This window comes from Chelonoidis abingdonii, chromosome 2 (assembly GCF_003597395.2).
Source record: "Chelonoidis abingdonii isolate Lonesome George chromosome 2, CheloAbing_2.0, whole genome shotgun sequence".
NCBI classification, from domain to species: domain Eukaryota; kingdom Metazoa; phylum Chordata; order Testudines; family Testudinidae; genus Chelonoidis; species Chelonoidis abingdonii.
Genome location: NC_133770.1, coordinates 119,116,330 through 119,137,218, shown reverse-complemented (window position 1 = coordinate 119,137,218; position 20,889 = coordinate 119,116,330). Strand labels below are relative to the sequence as shown.

Sequence of the window (20,889 nt, the reverse complement as noted above, 5' to 3'; positions counted from 1 at the left end):
TTGAAACCAGTTTGAAAATTTGGCCCCACTTACTTGCATATTGTGCATTGCACCTTTTGAAAATTGATCCAGTTTTCTTCATTGAATATGAATTTAAATCTGCCAGGTGATTATTTTACAGAAGAAATTAAATCCAGCAGGTCATTTTCTATGAGAGTCCCTCAGCTTTGAAGATCACTTGTTCCTTGGTCCAAAATAAATGGTATTAATTGATCTTCAAGGCATGCTTCGAGACCTGTCTTTTTACCAAGGTTTTTGGGCCTGATAATGTTGCTGATTGTGGGTTAAGAGGGGTATTGTTGGAGGCCTGATTGATGTGCATATTTTCAGGTTTGTATTTTGTTAATGTATTTTTTAAACTGTCTGTTTCTTTTTATATACATCTATAAAAAATAAGTAAGATGAAAAATTGATTTAAGCAAATCATGTCATGCAAATAATACTAAGAATAGATAGGTGAGGAGGGAAGCTCTTGGACTGCTTGTTCAGAATTAGTAAGATCCCTATTCAGAGATTAAAAAACACCTCTGTTTTGTCAGGTCATAGGATTCAGTCTGCAGCCAGAACACAGTAAACCCTAATAGACACCAAGTGATGAGAACAATGAAAAATGCTGGAACAACTGAGGAAAATCAAGAGTGATTTTAATCTTAATTCTACCCCTCTCAAAAAAAGAGTAAGAGCCGTATCAATCCGTCTCTCATCCTCTGAATTTAAGAACCATGCAGCCTCTTGCTGTAGGTGCTGTTATTACAGTAACTCTCTGACAAGCTCAGCTTTTCTCAGTGTCATGAAGAGTATTCAGAGTTAATAAATTTGTAAAATATCTAGACAATCAAGCTATTGGGAGTCCATTCAAATGATTTTAATATTGAATTTTTCTGTAAAATGAAGCATTAAGCAGTTGCTGAGAGTCATTAACTAAGAATCAGCATTTTAGGTCTGAATGAGATAATAGTGGTAAAATAATATTTAAATGTAATTCTTGCAGTCTTATTTAAGCTTGTATTGTTCATTACACAGATTGAAGTAATGTCCAACATGTCCAGGTGTTTCCTTTAAAAGCAAAAACTGGCCAAAATATTTTTTTCTTGGCACTTTATGGTCATTCGACCTTTTCTTCTATTGAAGAGACAACACAGCCACAACAATCTGTATAGTTGGGACTGCGTCTGCTTTGCCCATTTGTTTTGTGTGTTGAAGTCAGCCTCCTCCATTTAATTAGTAGCATAAATAAGAGTTTTAGTTATGGGCAAGCTTCAAATGTTTTATTTTGGACAAAACCCAAAGAACTGACTGCTCATCTGAACCTTTTAAAGTCTCCTCCCTGCCAAACCCGATCCTCATTCATATGCTTCCTTCAGTTCCTGCCACCTTATCCAGATTCCTGAAGCTAGTAACCCTAATATTTATCACCCTAATATTCACACACCTTTGTGTTTGCCTGATGAAGTTCATTGTGAGGGCACAGGTCTAGTAGACTCTGCTCACCCATCTGGTATCATAAAATCCTGTGCATTCTAGGGCTTCATAGGTCGGGGGGTGTTCTACACACTCTTCATTCTGTAGATTCTAAGATGAGATACAGAGCTGGCAAAACTTGGCTCCCACCTTTCTTCTGTCCCGCTGTGCTTCCCTTCCTGGCCCTGCTTCATTCCTAGCCCTCCTACTTCCTTAGCCCTTCCTCGCCCTGCTCCACTCTCTGCTGCCTACTGTTGCAACTTTAGTACTTTTTTTTTTTCCCCAGCCAGAGCAGCAGCTGTGAGCCGCCTCTGCTCTGCTGTTTCCTGGAGGAAACAGGACCCAGCAGTAAGGGACACATTGGGCATGTAAACTAAAGGAGGAGGGAGAGGCAGGGGTCAGGTCAGGGTGAGCTGTTTCCAAGAATCCTGACTGGCCCCTCCGCACAACAGCCACAGACTATCCCTTTTCCTTATGACAGTATATATCAGAGCTGTAAGATCATAGAGCCCTGATGCAGGAAGCAGTGCCCTAAGGATCAAGTTGCCTGGCCCAGCCCAGTGGAACTGAAGGAGCACTCTGGCTGGCTGGACAGGATAGCCTTCTGAAAATCAAGGCATTGCACTTTGCCTGGGTGGTCCACCAGTGACCTACCTTGAATGTGGGAAAACAATTTTTCCTGGGTCTGTAAATTGGACCCACCCAATGTACTTTAAGCTCTTAAAAAAGGCAACTGTAATTCAAGAGATATGAGATTCCTATCAACTGTGTGTCTGCCTCCCCTTAAAAAAACACTGTTTCAGGATGTGGCTGAAACAGTCAATCTTATTTAATTAAAAAAATATTTTTGTTTGACTCCCTGAGAGAATTGCACATACATTGATTCAGAAGATTATTAGTAAGTTAAGGACAATTCAGCAAAATTGCCCCTTGGACACTGGGGGCAAGGGCTGTACTTCCCTTTGCAGAGAGAGAGAAAAAATCTTCCTTTCTGGTGTATAATCCATTAGAGCTGAGATTACAAAAATTAAACAAGTCCCTCAGTAAGGGTTTTTTTCTAAAAATAATACTAAAACTCATAATAGTTTGAGAGTTATGCAGAAATGTACATAGTCCTTTCTGCCAGCCCTCACCAAGTCCAACTGCAAGGAGATTCAAATTGCAAATGTAATGTCTCATCTGCTAATGCTCTACCTAAGATCTATTTCTTGCTCTCTTTCTCACACACAGGGATAGGGCAAAAGATGACCCCTGTTCTTGCGAGAGTGAGTTAGTCACATATACTTCTGATGCAAGGTTTTTGGACACATTTGGGAAGGGCAGCTCCAAAGGATTTGAGCAAATTCTAATGTAGAAGGAAGTAATTTCTTCAGGTTGTCCAGCAAACTATGTGAAAGAAGATTGTATTGTTCAGTCTCCCAGCATTTTGCATGAGGAAAAATTTCTACAATCATCCAATTATTGTTTTAAATATGTTTTAGTTTAAGTTTAGTTTGGCTGATTTTATGTTTTTGCAGTAATAAAGATAACCCAGTCCCATTCTAAAGTCAGGATTTCCTCTACTGTTGGAAAAATCTAATTTGGGACGGTAGCTTTGGTCAGTGCTGCTGTTTGTCCCTAATAAAGTTTACAGTTTGTCTCTAGTTTTTGAATGTTTGTAAGAAGGGGTTTATGAAAAACTGGCATAACAGCTCTTGCACAGTTCAAAACACATTGCTGGGTGAGATGGATATATTTTTGGCTTTGCATCCTCCATATGCAATTAATCTTATTTGTCATGGAGTTTGAGGGACTTTCAGATAGAATCCTAATAGCCCATGGGGATTTGGTGTAGTGTTTTTAAGTCTTTCCTGACCTCCTTTGGTGCTTGTCGATGCAGTTTTATTGCATCTTCTATTAGAGTTCTCAAGTTCTCTTGAGAAAGTTTTACAAAATTACAGAGACCCTTTGCTAGCCAGTGCAGGTGGGAGCCGTTTGTAGGCAATGGGGAGGAGTGGAAAGCAATAGAATCATAGACTTTAAGGTCAGAAGGGACCATTATGATCATCTAGTCTGACCTCCTGCACAATGCAGGCCACTGAATCTCGCCCACCCACTCCTGTATCTCAGCCACTGAAGTCCTCATAGTCCGTTACAGCCTTCTCTCCAAATCCTGGATGCTGCAGAAGTCTCTCTGGTGGGCCTGGGCTCTTCAACTGTTGTGTGTAGCCTGGGAAGGAGCTGCTGTCTGTGGTCTGCTCATCTCAAGTCTGAGCAGATTGAACATTGGAAAGTTGTACTAGCAGGTGGATGTAACTACCACTGAGAAGTCTGCCTGCAGCCTGGCTACTGTACTGTGGGGGAACCGTGGCATACTGAGGAAGGGAGGAATTCAAGATGCTGTGTGGAAGCACTGAGTTCTCTGCACATAAGCGCCTGCTATCTGTATCTGTCATGAGATCTTTCTCCCATTCCTTCCTGAAACTAGGAGCCCCAATACCAGCGGATGGGTAAAGTAAACTCTCCCCAAGCCTCAGTGAAACAGATGGATAGGAAGGAAAAATCTGAGAGTGGGAATTGGTGAAGTTTCCAGCCCTCTTCATGGGATAACTCGGGCTGATGCAGTGTGAGGCCCAATAAGTGAAATGATCAGTTAACAGAGCTAAAGTAACAAAGAAACAAATGTAGAACTATGGGTATGTCTGCACTGTCCCTGGGAGTGAGCCTCCCAGTGGAGTAGACAGACTGAGCTAGTGCGCTAAAAATAGCAGTGTGGAGGTTGTAGCTTGGGCTGCAACTCTGACTTTCAAACCCCCCTGACTCCCTATATTTGAGAGCCAGAGCTCGAAGCCCAAGCTACAATGTCCACATATGTGTTTTTAGCGCACTAGCTCAAGTCCTACTAGTGTGAGTCTCTCAACCCAAGCTAGGAGGCTCACTCCCAGCTGCGGTGTAGACATACCGTAAAAGGTTATTAGGAAAGGAGACACAATATGCAAAAATACAAGGTAACCAGCTCTGAAGAAAAGGCTGAACTTAACAGCCCCAAGCACAAAAGAAAAAGTTCATGACTTGCTCTCCTGAGACTCAAAATGTTCAGATACGACCCTTCTGTGACGCATTTGCCTGTGTATCCTTTTTCTCCAGCTGCTGACTTTTCAAAACTGATAGCGAAACATACATTGTTGAGCAAGACCTGACCTCGAGCTGACTAAGATCTTTCCAGTTCTGATTTTATTGTTTTTATGATATAAGGAAAGCTTAAAATTCTGGGGCTTTCACTCATTCTCTGACAGCTAAGTTTGCCGCCTTCGTCATTTGAACTACTGATTGCTATTTCTTCATCTTATAGGCTTAGAGAACCAGGACTTTTTTTATATACTATCCTTTCTGAATTTCCATTCAGAGATGGACACTGTAAGATATATCACTATTCTCTCATTGTTCTTTGGGTGGATTTTCAGCATACTTCTGTTGTTCTTTTTTCTGAAACTCTGTGTGGGGATTCCCAAGAAGGATATGAACATTCTCTCCAGAGAGGGTTTTTCAGATGTGCCAATTGCTTCTGTTTATATTTATCATGTGTTTTATATAATCTGTTTTGTGGCTAATAAAGCAACTATTTCACTTTCTCTTCTTGAGATCAAAGAACTTCGTAATGCCATTAGATATCTTTCTGGAAATTACAGAGTAATTAATCAGCATTTTAGTTCCTGCAAAAGTTCATCAGATATTGTTTAATAAACAGATGCCATTTTAGGTGGAAAGTAGCTAAGAGGCTGTGGCTGATCAGGTTGTTTCCCCCCCTCCCTGTTTTTTGTTTTTGTTTTTTTTAAATTCTTCTCTTGAGGCCCTTTTTTGTTCTAACAAATCTTGCATAGCTTCAAGTAAAAATGAATGATTGTTTACCACTGCAGTTTGGGACCTAATGTAACTGATCTTAATCAAGCTATGTGTCTTAAATTAGCCCCTCACTCTGGAATATGAGCATGAGTCTTATTTACTGTTCTAGAATTCTCTAACCATGCTGCTAGCTGCAGCCAATCAAATGAATCAGTATTACAATGCATTTCTGCATGGTGGGCCAGATTCTGATTGGCCCCTACATGGGTGGATAGTGGTTGAGATAGTGCACGGAGCCTCCTCTCCCTTTGCCTGGATAAGGGTCAGGCAGAATTCCAGTCCCTGTGCTTTGAGGAGCACAGAGCTGGTCCATCTTGCCCCAAAGAGGGAGTACAAGAGGTGGTGGCAGGGCTATCTTGCCTCCACAGACATTGGACAAAAGAGCTAGTTGGCTGCCCAGAGGTAAATAAGTTCCACTCTACAAAGAGGTGCAGTAGCAGGTTTGCAGCCTATGCCCCTGCCCATGAGGCATTTTGGTGCTTGGTGCTCTCCTCACCCATACTGTGGAGCAAAGCCATATCCCCCTGTCCTATGCACTGTGCCTAAAGGTCAGAATCCTGGCTTGCATTAGCGCTGTGGCAGTGTACTGCATGCTGTAGGATGGTTGCAGGAAAGGTGTAAATGAACTCTGCTGAACTTGCTGCAGTCCTAGCAGTGCATTTTTTTAAATATATTCAATAAAATCAATATTTTGACAATCAATCTTTCTTACCATTAGACAATAACCAATTTTGAAAAGGCTGTTAGCTGTTCGGTTACCAAAGCCTGCTAGAGCTATTAGCTCTGATGACAGTATAACGTGTGGCTAGGCTACACAGCAGCCGTGAGCGTGCCTCCCAGCGTGGGTAGACAGCTATGTGCCAGCTCTGCAAAAGCTAGTGCGATAAAAATAGCAGTGTGGCCATGGCGGTCCAGGCAGCAGCTCAAACAAACCACCTGAGTACACACCCAGAGGTTGGGTGGGATTATAATTGGGCGGCTAGCCCCTGCTGCCATGGCCACTCTGTTTTTGTTTTTGTGTATGTCTACCTGCCCTGGGAAGCACTTTCCCAGCTTCTGAAAGTGTGGGGTGCACTGCAGGTCCAGGACAGCCCATACAGGGAATGAGGAGGGAGCACCACACTTCCAGCCCCACTCTGCCCCCAGCCTCACTCCAGGCCCAGCTCCACCCTCACTCCCTCTCTGCTCCCAGACCAGTTCCAACCCCAACCACAGCTCCACTGCCCCCTGCTCTGCCCCCAGCCACAGCTTCTCTCTGCCCCCTGCTCTGACCTCAGACCAGCTCTGACCCCAGCCACAACTCCACAGCACCAACTGCTCTGGCCCCAGCCCACTCTGCTGTCATTCCCTCCCCATCCCCAGTTCTGCCCCCATCTCTGCCTTCAGCCCAGACTCCTCTGCTGAGGAAGCCTGTGCAGTAATGGAGGGGGGTCACAGACAGATTGCATTAGTGGTAAGAAGAGGCATTACTGTAAAAGTTTGAGCATCATTGGGGTAGACAATACCCTGTGTGGATCTCAGCCACTCTCTAATATGGGTTACAGTATTATTGGGGGAAGGATCTGGGACCTATTGGAATGCCATCATGAGAGAAGGGATTGTTTTGGGCTGTTACAGATTTTAAGGAATCATAGATTTGTGTTTATTTCTTGTGGAAGGCACCCAGATTCTACAGTGATGAACAATGTTATAAAAACCTAGTTAGACAGGAAGCCAGAGCCCATTAGAAGGTCATGTAGGTGGGAGGAGGCTCCTTATCTAAACTGATCCAAATCAGAGAAAAAGGACTGAGAGTTGAGTAAAGCTTCAGGCAATTTATTAACCCTTTGAACAATTTTGCCCTGCCCTACTATACATTTTCCCTGTTAACAGCCAACCTGTAACTGGATCAAAATAACCTTTTCACCTCCTGGTTTTATAAATCAGTGAAGACTAAAGACATACTTGTACATGGGACACTTACAAAACTGCTAACATGTCTGGACTGGACAGTGTAATTCTAGTTAAAAACAACAGAAAGAATAAATCGAAGAGACCTTGTTGTTTTGTTGTGGAAAGCCAGGTTCCTACATGAATACCTTCAATACTTTTCTTGGTATTTTGTTATATGGTTATGACCAACACTTGCCCGTCTTTCTGCAAAAGGATTTGCAATTTTCTCTAGTGCCACCCCATAGTTACAGGTTGTATTTTTGACACACAAAGTAACTTCACAGCAGCAAATACTTATTTGAAATGTTGACAATTGTATTACTAAGCATGTTTTTAATAGCTTTAGTTTTGAAAATTCAAAAGAATGTAAGCATTTAAGACTAAGAAATACTTAGAACATAGTGGATATAAGATTAGTTGAATTAAACCTCAGAGACATCTACTAAATTCTTAAAACAAAAATCTTGAATATTTGAGTTGAGAAGGCAGCATTGCTGGAACAGGATAGGATGTCTAATAAGATAGAGAGAACTAGATTTCTGAACATATATATACTGTATAATAAGAACTACATTGATCATACTGTAGTGTGTTTTTTATGGTACAGCCTGAAAGTGTATAATATTCAGGAAGGCAGGTGTGGTGATACAGAGATGTCCCTGCATGGTTTCATACTTTTAAGCTGATGAATCAGTTTAGTATCCATTATTCCTGAGCACTATTCATCAAGTCTGACTCAGACTTTAAAGGTCAACTATAAGTCACTAGGTTTTTAAGAAAAATGCAATATTTCATGTAAAATTTCAATAATGCTGTATTTGTCAGTATTTCCCCTCACCTTCACCCTTTATTGAATAAAACAGATGCCATTGATTTCCACTCCTGCTCACTCAAGAATCTAACTTTTAACCACACAGTTGTAACTAAATTTGTGATATGTTCTACCGTTACCATGGCACATGAATAAGAAGCATGAAAAAGCTGACTTATTATTTGTTCTTCGTATGAATACAAACACAAAAGGTCAAACCTGCAGTTCTTAATCATTCCACACTCCATAGTGTTAACAGGACTTTCATCAGATTATAGGCTGAGTAAGGACAGCAAAATTTGTCCCATATTGTTTTAAAATTTTCATACAGTCCTCAAGCAATAGCTATAATGAATGTTCTGATGGTATATTTTAAAATGATAATCTGTTGTAAGTGACTATGTTGACTGTGTTTTCAATGCTCAAGCTTTGTGTTTAACTAGTTTCTATTTTCTTTAATAGCTTGCATCAGCTAATTTAATGCAATGAGATGGAGAAGTTGGTTTAAAAAATTGAGTGATAATTAGAAGCTTACTGGGAAAATTATACTTGAAAGGTACTGAACAGATGATAAAACCTATTTTGGAGACTTGATAAACCAGGTGGGTTTCTTACAGACTGGATACAAGGCAGACGCTGGCAAAGGATTTAATAGTCTATTTTGTCTTTGAAAACAGTTTGTTTTGGCTGGGTTTAAAAGTGAAGCTGGCAAGTAGGGAGAGCAGCACATCTTTCACACAGGATGTTTTTTTTTTTTCTCACGACAGCTAATGGGAATGCATTTTGCAGTACCAATGGTGGCTTCTTTCAAAGATTAAAACAAAAAATCTTTCATGTGTGAATAACATGTTACAGGCATGAGAATTAGTGCTATATCTCATGTTGTTTTATTATGTAGAGTGTTGGAAAGGATTTAGTTAGTCCACTTAAGCTAAAGGAGACTGGAGAACGGAGGAAATTTCTGATTTCATCAGTGTGTGAATGGCCCCACCTCACCCTTGCCCCTCCCCGCTGTCTTTGGGATGCAGAGAATGCTTAGGGGCAGGGGCAGTGGAACATGCTGGCTAAGGCACCTGGACAAGGATGAGAGATGTTTTATTTGCAAAAGGGTTGGGGCGGGGAGAGGAGAGGTTAACAGGACATGTGCCTAACAGCACCTTGAATGCTTTGTAAATTTTGTGTATTCTTATCTGTTTGTCTTGTCTATTTAGGTCTCAATCCTGCAATTGGTAATGCGAGAATAGACTCCTGTGCCTACATGTGGCCCAGATAAAGTCAATGGGGTTCTGCCCAGATGGAGCAACTGCCTACATGCTAACTGCAGTAGGATTGAAGCCTTAGGTTGTGACCCTTTCAGGGCTTGGCATATGTCTTCCTATGTGTTTTGTATAATACCTAGCCACATCTTGATTGGTGTCTCTGGGCATCAACAAGAATTATTTTTAAAAATTAGAAATTGAATTTTCAATCTGTCTCAAAATGATTCAGATTAATGTTGGAATGTTTTTAAAACTAATTTGGAGATAATAGTTGAAAGTCTTTTTGGAAGCCCTGATGTACCCTTGTCTTTACTCCAGTCACCTTCCTTTCACCAAAAGGCAGAAGCACAGAGAAGAAGGTGACAGTGAAAAAGTAGGAAGAGGAGGGGGAAAAGGAAAGGAAGGGGAAAGTTAAGTTATGAAGAACAAATAATAGTAAACAATAAAGAGATGCACACTCAACAAACCAAAGTAGTCATATTATTGTGACAGATGTCACAAGGTCGTACTGTTACACATAATCTTCCAAGTTCTTTTACTTAGTGTGCGAGCAAATGTTCATTCTAGGAAAAAAATGGTGTGGTATTAGTTTTTTGTTATGCAGTGTTCTCTGTAGAACCAGTGGTCTGGGAGAGGGAGCTGTGTGAGCAGCAGGAGGGTTTGTTCTCTGCTTTTGGTCTCTGATATCAGAGTCAATTCTTGGGGCAGTGTTGCTTCCTGGTAACCAGGCACTGGTGTAGGCTGAGATTCCTGAGAGAAGGGGCTGCCCTGCCTGCTGTTAGACCACCTGTGCTCCAGAAGTGTGCATATATGTATGTATAGCGGAGGAGCAACACTGAAGTCAGAATGTGATATAGGTGTTGGAAGAAGAGACATCAAAATGAACTTCTCTCACTTGATCATTGTCATTCTCTCCTCACTGCACTAAGTTGTCTGTCCACCTTTTGCTATATTATATATCTAAATGTAGGGGGATAAGCTTGTACAAGTTCACAAGATTAGACCATTATGCTTTGAGCCAGGGCTTAAATTCTCCTCGAGTATTTTCTGGAGCCCTGGGCTCAGGGCTTCAGCCCCTTGGAGTGTGCTGGGCTCTGGGTTTCTGTTCACAGGATGCACCGAGGCTCTGGCGGCTTTGAAAATATTTACTGGAGCTCTGCTCTGGGTGGCTCCAACTGAATTAAAACCCTGCTCTGAACCTGCAAACGTCTACATGTGGAATTTTACTCTTTGGTTGCCATTGAGAGACAATACCTAGCTCTTATATAGCCCATCACCAGTAGATCTCAAAGTGCTTTACAAATATAGATCTGGAAGTAAAATGCATAAGTTTGCACAGAAGGCCGGGGTAGAGACAGGAACAGAATCCGGAATCTCCTGATTCCCTGCCTGATACCTTTCCATTGAACCAAATTACCAGAATGTGTTGATTTGTGAATAGCCAGGTGCTTGAACAGCAACACTTCCACTGTTCCTTTCCTAGCGAGAAAACACTTGTAACCCTATTTTAAGAAGCTTTCAGTTTTCTCAAACTTTAGCCAATTCTTCAAAGTAGGTTAATTTAACATTTATGTGTACTGCTAGATCAGGCTGAGATGGAGAGTATAGCAGGAGGGACTTAGCTAATCAGAGATAAATCAGTGGAATGTAAGCCAGCTGGGAGCTCCATGTTTCTGGAATGCTTAGGTACCATGAAGATTCTGTCACAGAAACAATGCATTTTTGAGAGCGGGAGGAGGAAGAAAGAAAAAGGCAATATAACCTCAGTTCTGATTACTCCTCCATCTCTCTTGTAAACTAGAGAATGAAGTTAAACTGGCAGTGTTCCAGCGTAAAGTTCTTTTCACTTTTTGTAATTAAATGGAAAGTTTCAACATGTATAGTTTCTTCAGCATGTACATCAGTCACTTAGTAAGTTTATTGACATGCAGCAGAATCTGTGTTTTATCTAAATAGTAGTCTGCTTTTTAGTTTGTGTTCATTTTGTTATGAGCATGTTAATGTAAATGGTCAGATTCATCTCTGGTGTATATCAGTGGGCTTCAGTAGAGTTTCACCAGAGATTAATTTGTTGTTACTATTGCTCCTACATTGTGCAAGGGGATGTTCAAACACAAAAAAGTGTATAGACTCTGTCCTGAGTAAATGGGACTTGAGCTCCTAACAAGTTTGTCAATAAAATTAACTGAAGTATAATATAATGTTATAAGAAAACCACTAACTACAGTTATTGAATTCAGATGTTTATTTCCTCCCCTGCTTTACAAAAAGGGAGTCCTTAGCAAAATTTAAATTTGATATACCTCTTCTAAAAAAATGTATATTTAGGGTGGCGAAAGGAAGGCAACCATAACAGAAGGAAGAAATTTTTTTTAAAAAATCCTTATCCCTTGAATCTCATTTCTCCTTATTCACCCCATTATTTCCCTCATGATTTTTCGGTGTTCGTGAATATAGAGATGACAGTAGAAGGGATAAGAGCATAGCCTGCCCTTCAGCGGGTCCAGTAATTCCAAGATCATTGCATTCAAATGTAGGATGGTTCAATGTAGGAACACCAAATTGGAACATATTCTTTTGGATTGTATTACGGCTGGGGGAGGAGTAGCAATCTACTGGGTGGATTTTGGCAGGTGGTGAATGAATTCAGGTTGGAGTGCATTTATCTTCTTAAAGGCTCCTCTTCCTAAAGAATCCCTTTGGAAACCTGAACCAATGCAGTGGCTCCCACAGGTCTTTATGATCAGGAAAGGTTTTTATTCAGTTCAAAGTTGGGCACTTGGTAGGGGTTGAACAAAACCACATAGGCACAAGTAATGGCAAAGAATGAGGCATGGGTAGGAGATGTATGTCACTGTGTGGGGGTTAGGATGTGGATGGGTAAGGGTAACGTGTCACTGCATGTCAGTCGTGGAAACATGTCATTGGCTGGTGGTGGATGGCAGTATATGTCACTGGCTGGGAGTGTGCTTGTTTCTCTCCCACTTTGCTCAGTGGCCTTCCCACTTCTCCCCTGGCTCTGACTCCTAATTCTCTTGGCATTCTTGCTTCTCCCCTCCCTCCGCAATGACGGCTGGTGTCTTCTCCCTAAACTCGGGTTTGACTCTTTGATGAGCCCAGTGCTTTGTTTCCTTGTTGGTCTGATTATTGAATTTTCCCACTACTATCCAGTGGATTATTTACAGGTGTTGGGACACCCTATGCTTCATTTGTGGTGATGGAGGACAAATTCCATAATCAGACAAGGAATTATGCACTGGGACCCAACACAAAGACAGTTGTTTTCTAAAGTGAGCATTATGGTAGCAAGAGGATAGGGTAAAGAGGGAAAGTAGAAAGTTAGAATGAAATGAATCAGAACAGAACCTATGGTTTTAGTGTAATCTGCTGAGACACTGGGACTACTCTACCAGATCATGACTGCCCTTGACAAACAGACATTTATTTTCCTTCCTGATGCTGGCAAGTTCCCACAGTCTTTCTCATCCCAAATTAAAACATGAGTTACACAAGAAGGAAAAGGCAGTAGTTACATACACATAACATGCTAAACAAATGCCTTCAATAACCAATTGATGTCATGACAATTACTCTAAACCACCTTATACATAAATCCATATTAAAAAAACTAAATAGCTATGTGATAGGAACATTTAGGATGCATGGTTAAACACTCACAAGTCATGAGATGCCAAAGGAAAGGTTGTGTACTCAACTTGAACTCTGTCCAATGTATTTGTATGATCTGGTCTCTCTAACAATGCATAGTGCGACCAAGTAGCCCAATGGTGTTGAGCAGGGAGGGGGGATATATGACAAAGTCAGGCCGGACGGCTGCAAGAGGGTGTGGGAAGTCAGATATGTTAGCCCCATAAGCTGAGAAGGGGTTACCTCAGGTCAATTATGAACACCTGGATCCAGTTAAGGGCTGCCTGAGACCTTTTAAAACCAGGAGGGGGAGAGAGACAAGCTGCTACCAGGCTAGTGGCTTCAGGGAAGTAAGCTTCTCCAGGAGGGAAGGCTGTGCTCCTCCCCATAGGGGAAGCAGACAAGTCTGAGTGCCTACTAGGGGAAGGACTGACACCCCAGGGCAGGCTACAGGGTGACTTGCAGCCCCAGTGAGGAGTCAGGGGAAGGTATCACCCTTTGTTTTTATGAGTATGGGACTGTTTCCCTTTTGTTTGGTGGAGAATCACCCCGTAGGCCTACCCTGAGGGCTACCTAGGAAATATGGCCAAAGGAGCACAGAAGGGGGGAGGACAAATGCTGCCCAGAGTGGGGTGGGGCTGATTTACCCCAGGCCCACCATCGCCAGAGGGGGAAGTGCTTGGTCCAGCAAGACAAAGGAAGTGACTTGCCACAATAGTAACGTCATGAAAAATTTTCTATGGCCTTAGATACACGTGACATCGTCTAGGGTTTTGTGTATGCCAGAGAAACAGAGCCAAGATGCACAGTGAAGGGTTCTTGTGAGCCCTTGCCTTACTCACTGCAAACCTTTCAACCTGTGGAAAAATAGTAAGGTATTATATCGTTATGTGATTGCATTGTGATGCAGATGCAGAAGGGGGCAGAGGTAACGTTGCACACACTCAACCTTGGCAATTCCTAAATTTTGCATATGCCAGACAAACAGCATCCAAGATGTGAGCCTGAGACAAGACCTCATGCATACCACATAGGTATATATGGGCTGAGACAAGGGATTTTCTCAACCCTCAGTTTGTGCCTCTGCATTAGCTACTTCATAGTGCATAGAGACATTTACATATTTGAGTCTACATTCCTGCAGGGCTGCCCAGAGGGGGGGCGGGCAAGTGCAACAATTTGCCCCAGGCCCCGCAGGGGCCCCGTGAGCCCTGGCCGATAATCCCTTCCCTGGCTACAGGCGGTGGCGGTCTGGGTCTTCGGCAGTGCTTCAGCGGTGGGCCCTTCACTCGCTCTGAGGTCTTCGGCGTCACTTTGGCGGCGGGTCCTTCAGTGCTGCCAAAGACGCGGAGTGAGTGAAGGACCCGCTGCCGCCGAAGACTCGGAGCACCGCCTGGTGAGTACAAGCACCGCAGTGGGTGGCATCTTTTTTTCTTTATGTCCGCTCCCCCGCTTTGCCCCTGGCCCCCTGAATCCTCTGGGTGGCCCTGCACTCCTGCCCTCTCAAATCTTGGGGTGTTGACTGGCTATATTTTTCTTCACTTACTGGCCAAAACGGTGTTATACCATGTGAACTCACTAGTGTGGAATGATTATTGCCCTCTCCCTCAGAGGTAGCTTTAATTTAGTGATGTGTCAAGTGGTTCTTGTATGTACCCCAGTCATGTCTGAGTTCCTTGTGAATGAATGGGGGTGTTAGAGAAACATACGTCATTCTCACATTGCTACTCGTTCACTCCAAAAGGTGTACGATTTGCCATGCTAGATCAAACCTGTGGCCCATCCAGCCCAGCGCTCTGCCTCTGGCAATAGCTAATGCCTCTGCTTCGAAAGAAAACAAAAAGCCTCATAATACACCTCAGCAGTTGTGCAAAGAAGTTGTACATTCTCATTGAAGCTATTTATTTCAGAATGACTTACCCTTCTTCCTGGAACAAAAAGAAAATAGCTGTATATTTTCTCTAACATTATGAATTATCGTTTTTACTTTATTTATTTGCATTGGAATAGAGCCAAAAGGCCCCAATTGGGATTGAGGCCCCAGCATACTGTACAAACAAATGAAGGCACGGTCCTTGACCTTAAACCATACAATTTAAATAGATAGGCTTGATCTGTGTGTGCGCCATTTTAAAGTAACCCTTAATCCCTAAATGAAAGACCTTTTTCTTTGGCAAACAGTTTGATTAACAGTCCTTTTAGTTATTAGAAAATTCCTCCCTCAAGGTGTTTTCCATTCCTGATGTATTCCCAAGTATCTTTGCAGACAATTCCTGACTTGACAACAGTTCCACTTTTCAAATTATTTGAAAAACAATACTTTTCACATGCCTTTCTCTCTTTCCGTGTGTGATTGTCACTCTAGGTCTGCTGCACACAATTCCAAGTAATTCTTACTATTTTTTATTAAAACTGGAATAAATGGAGGTCTTCCAAGAGGCAAGCTCCTCATTTTGTGTGCATGTGGGAGGAGGCGGAGGGAGAGGGAAGAGGCCTGTACAGGATATGAAGGATATCTAATGCATCATGTTGAATATTTTACCTGTTGCAGTTTTATAATTTGATTTCCATTGCCCCATTTACAGCAGCATTCTTGTAGCTGTCCTGCCTGCCTTAATCTTCACAAAGGAGGAGGAGTTGCTTTCAGAGCTTTTTATCCAGATGAATCCAAAATACTTTCTAAATTCCAGTCAGTCTTCGTCTCTCTTACGTGCCTGCTCGCTTATGTGTGTGAACTTCCTCATTCAGGCTCAACAACTGATTCCTGGTCAGATTACCGGGCCACCAGACCAGCTATGCTATGCAATATTGCTTAGTGGAATCATAGAACATGTAGGATCTGATTGCCGCACTGAGTTGCGTTAATCAATCAACTTTGTGCAATGATCTTAATTGAGAGAGTAATGAGAGTGTGCTTAGAGCACTCCTGCTGTCATAGAAAATGTTAGGGGTCCAGAACACACAGCTTTCTGTGTAAAGTCCTGAGAGCGTGGTGCCATTTCTCCAAGTTCCAATGCTGGCAGGATTGCTCATGGAACATCTTGGCTCCTACTGTTCTGCGTTTCCCCCATATAGACCATGTACTGGCAAGAGTAGGATTTTGCCCTATGTATAAGGGCTTGCCCATAGACAAAAGTCACACCAGTAAAAGGTTGGTTGGCGTAGTGGTACCCGCAAATCTGTTTTGGTGGAGTGCACTGTGCCGATGCATGTGTCAGTGCTTGTGTCTATGTGATAGCGCTGTGTCACTGGAAGTGTGGTATTCTCCCTGAGATCTATACTGCTTGCAGGCTCTCTGCTTTAATGGAAACTTCTGATGTGTATAGTGGGATAATCTCTAGCATAGAGAATCCTGGAAATGTGGGATAAAATGCCAGAATTCCGTTTGATCTATCCCATAATTCACCTCTTTGTTGTGCCTGTTTCTGAACAACACACTGGAAACATGGATGAGGACTGCACTGCTCCAGTTCATTAGGAGAGAGAGATGCTTTTCACAGGGAAGGGGAAATTTATGTAACTGCTGAATCATTGCCAATATTGGCCAAGGAAGGCTTGTTTGTGATCTTACAATCACTGCTTGTAAATTATAAGAAAACTAAGTATCACATTTAATGAATTATCCATTTAAAGTCAGAAATAGGACAGGCATAATATACCAATGAGTGTGTCAGTTATCTTTTTGAGTTTGTCAGGTGACTAGATTTTAACTAAGTGCTAAACTGTAAGCCACTGAAAATTTGCTTTCACTTTGGCAACTTGTCATGTGCTTGCTTCTAATTTGCATTTAAATGTATACATTTATATGCAAATAAACACACACAAGCACAATAGTTGCTTGTATCTTCTTTGCTGGATGACTAGAAATTGCTTGTTAATTGAATTTACAGGAGATGAAAACAAAACAGCAAGACATTCACTATGTTGTTAGAAAAGAAGGACATGGGGCCTGATTCTCCACAGTGTTGTACAACTCTCTTGGCTCCAGTGCAATTACGTTGGTGTAAAACTACTGTAACAAGTGTAGCACAGTGAAGAATCAGGCCCTTGGGCTCTGGCCTATTAGAATCATTAGTCTTAGTAGGCAGTACCTCCATATCTTAAAATAAATCACAACAAAGCAGGGGCTGTGAACTGTTAGGAGACCATACAAAGTATGTGACCCTCATGTCTGACTTTGGAAGCTACAACTTTAGCTGTTCTTTTTTTATTTTTATCTGCATAATGATTTCTTTACCTGCAGCTGTGGGATTCACTTTGGCTCTTCTGAGTCTGCACCAGCTCTCATTTCAGTTTGGGCAGAGGTCCCTCCATTTGTTCTTCACCCAAGCTTAAAGCTGTACAAACACCTACAACTAGATGGTGTTTGATGAACATTAATTGTCCCACATGGGCTGTGTAAGAGGATGCCTTTATTCTCTTTCAACTGACTAATTCCTTGGTCTTCACAACAGGTCCATTAGCAATACTGTTGTTCTCTTGTTTACATACTGACATTGGCGATGGGATAAGGAGGAAGGGCTAAGTAGAGTTCCCAGGCTTTGTAATGAGCTAATGCTTCTTATGGGAGGTTAACTGCAGTATGCTCTGTTTTAATCAAACTCAGTTCAAGTGTTGCTGTTTAAACATCTGTAGAATAAATTGAAGAAAAGAGTTAATATAAAACCATAGTACATATACAACCTTTAAAGTGACCTATTGTATTAATTTATTTCAACGAAAAATACTTCTGAACTTTTTTCCTAAACATGATTTTCTTACTGGGTTACTGTAGACTTCCTCTTCATTTATTAGTTTAATTATTATTAAAAATATGGCCAGTGCATGGTGTGTGTGAAAGAGGGAGAGGTTTTTAGGACAATGTTCAGACCCTCTCAAGTAAGATTATTGTAACTGAGATGCCATTAAGGCATACTAATATTTTTAGGACTATTGACAAGTCTTAGTCACTACTCTAAATCCAACCAGTTCAATTAGAAACAAAGTTAAACAGGAAGAGAAGCTTCCTGTTTTGTTTTTTTTTAAATCTTTCATGATTAAAGGAAAAAGAGTAAAGTTGAGAGAATGAAATAATTATTTCTTCACCCACATACAGTGCGCAGGATGACGACAAAGCTTCCTATCCTGGCGGCTGTCCTGTCATATAACTATCTGATAAACTGGAAAAGCTGCCCCAGGAAGAGGGGCAGTAGCAGACAGTTCAAAAAGGTTCAGTGGGATTGTTTTTTAAACACTGTTATAGCAATTCTGATTGATGATTTACAGATTTTTAGACATGTTGGAAAACAGTGTTTTCTAGACTAGGTCCTTGCTAGACTACTAGCCAATCTCTAGACGATGCAGAAAAGGACCTAGGGATATAGGGCAGATAAGCCCAGGACTAAAGCTGGCTGGAAAAAGAGTGGGACATAGTTTCATCAGAATTTGCCAAGTCATCAAAATTAAAATGTCTTGCAGAGACTATTAGATTCTGGTGGAGTTCCAGTGGAACCTAGGCTGGAACCTGGCCTGCCAGGCACGTTTATGTCTGAAACCTGCCTGATTTCCTGTCAGCTTACCCATGAGGCTTCCACGATCTGTGGCTCAAGCTCAAGCAGCTGTTAGGTGGGACTGCCCTAGAGCCAGGCTCCAGTCATTTTCACAGAGACTTTCAAAAATTTTGGCTTTCATTCCTAATTGGAACAAAACCAGATTTCAAAATATCTAAATCCTCTGCAAAATAGAATTAACTCCCCCTTGGGGCTCCCCACCCCACCTCTAGCCAGGACTCAGAATCAGGTAAAAAGTCAGCCATAAACAGACTTTCATTGTTAAAGGGACCTAAAACATCAGGGCCACCTCCAGGGGACCAGCTGACAAGGGGGTGTGGCCAGTGGTAAGGCAGATCAGGAATATATTAGTTAAATATATTTTTCAGGCAGCCTGTTTTGAACATCCTGTGGCACTTAAGCTGGCGCCCCCTGTCCGAACTCCTGAGGGATGGCAGCATACAGACATTACTCTGCCATAGCAGCCCGTGAATGCTCCGTGGAGTGCAGCACAGACCCCACTGCAGATGAATGAAGACACTAGTTTAGAATACAGTTTTGAATTGTGGTCTTTCTCTTCTTCATCTCCCATGTCTGGCTGTTTGATACAAAGAGAGACTCATTTTCCCTGCTCTGAGGGAGAAGAGATGCTGGTAACTCAATGGGGAGCTCAGAGTGGTTTGATGGTTCCCATATCTCCAGTCTAATTGTCAACACTTACTGCATTGTGTTGCATGTATCATGTGGTAGAGAAAATTCCTGCAGCTCTATGTAAACAGGTAGCCTTCCCATCTGTCACTAAAACAGAATTCACATGCTATTTAGGGTCAAAACTCATCCCCTTTCCTAGGGCATGGCTTTATTAACAAATTAATGCAAAATAAACAATATAAACTCTAGCACAAACCACCTCCCCATGTAACAGAGCACATACAGCGGCATTGTATTGTTCATCTGTAAAGTCTCATTGAATTGAAGTGAGAAACTGGATGAGAAATTAAACCAAAATCTCTTCACACCATCTTGAGTTGGATTTTTGAGATGTCTTGGTACTTTTTTTAAAAGGGTAGGGGATAACAGAGTCTTGGCCAAATGGTCTTCTAAACAAAGTGCATTCTAATGCCTAAGGTGATTGATGAGTTGTTAAACTTGTGCAGTCATCTTTGTTGGCTGTGTTGCACACTATCAGAATGTAATTATTAAATACTTTGAAAAGTGCTTTGTCAGGGACATTGTGCATTGCATCATCTTGATAATATCTTCTCTATCAAGATTGTGCCAAAATTCTGCCTTGTTGTGTGCAGGTGTGCTGGACTGATGAGGGCTGAACCCCCAGCACATCCATACACAAGGGAAGGATACAAATTTACCCCTCTACTGAGCAGTGAACTAGTGTCCTGGCTACAGTGCCTCATGGGACTCCATGGTCCGAATGGGTATTGGTTGATGACTTGGGGGTGTGGCTAAGGCTTAGTCTACACTACAGAGTTAGGTCAAAGTAAGGCAGCTTATGTTGACCTAATTATATCAGTGTCTACACTAGAATGCTGCTTCCACCGAAGTAAGTGTCCTGCTATGTTGATGTAATTAGGGTGACACAGTGCCCATGAAGAAACTGCATTACTTACATTGGCTACTGGCTCTCATTCTTGTCAGTTTCATGACTGCCACTGCTGATAAGGCTCTATGCTGTAAAATTGAGCCCATCAGTGGGCTCACAGCTGCACGCCAGCCCAGCTGTCAGTCGGGTGGCAGGCTCACAGCTGGAGCCTCCTGTGGCACTGCACTCCATAATGTTTTATGGAAATATGCTTATGAGTGTGAATATAACGTAACTGGAATATGTTTTTATGCAAAAGGTCTCTTGTGAGGTATCATTACAAAGCTTATAATCTACTGAGTGTGATCATCCTATATGTATGTATGTATCATACTTGTTTCTGAAATTAGAAATATAAAGTGTAACTCTGAGGTCCTACTGTAATTATGCAAAGTGTGGACCATTGATGGTGGTTTAGAATCTTGATGGTTCCCTTTGACTAGGACAGTTGGTTGTAAGTGGTCTGTTTACTGGCAAACCTTCCTGGATGTGTGCGGGACAGCCCTGGAAGAATGAAGGCTGGGTCTCACAGGACGTGTGACCATGTCACCTGATACTGGAATCCATCTTAAACCTGGTGCTTTTCCATTTAGAAGGAGGGGTGGGTCCCAGAGAGGCAAAAGATTCCCACCTTGTGCCAAAGCTATAAAAGGGGTGAAACAGAACAAAGGGGGTCCTTGTCATGAGACAGCCCCTGCTTTTCACCTAAGATGCATGCTGGAACTAACAAGGACTGTACCAGAGGAAAGGATGGGGTCCAGACTAGGA

At 42.1% G+C, this 20,889-nt stretch overlaps 1 protein-coding gene across 5 annotated transcripts in view; it reads left to right on the top strand.

Annotated features, from left to right (window-relative positions):
- The window catches only part of PLEKHG4B (pleckstrin homology and RhoGEF domain containing G4B), a 162,212-nt gene that overhangs the window by 29,085 nt on the left and 112,238 nt on the right, over positions 1 to 20,889 (top strand). The window lies entirely within an intron of this gene.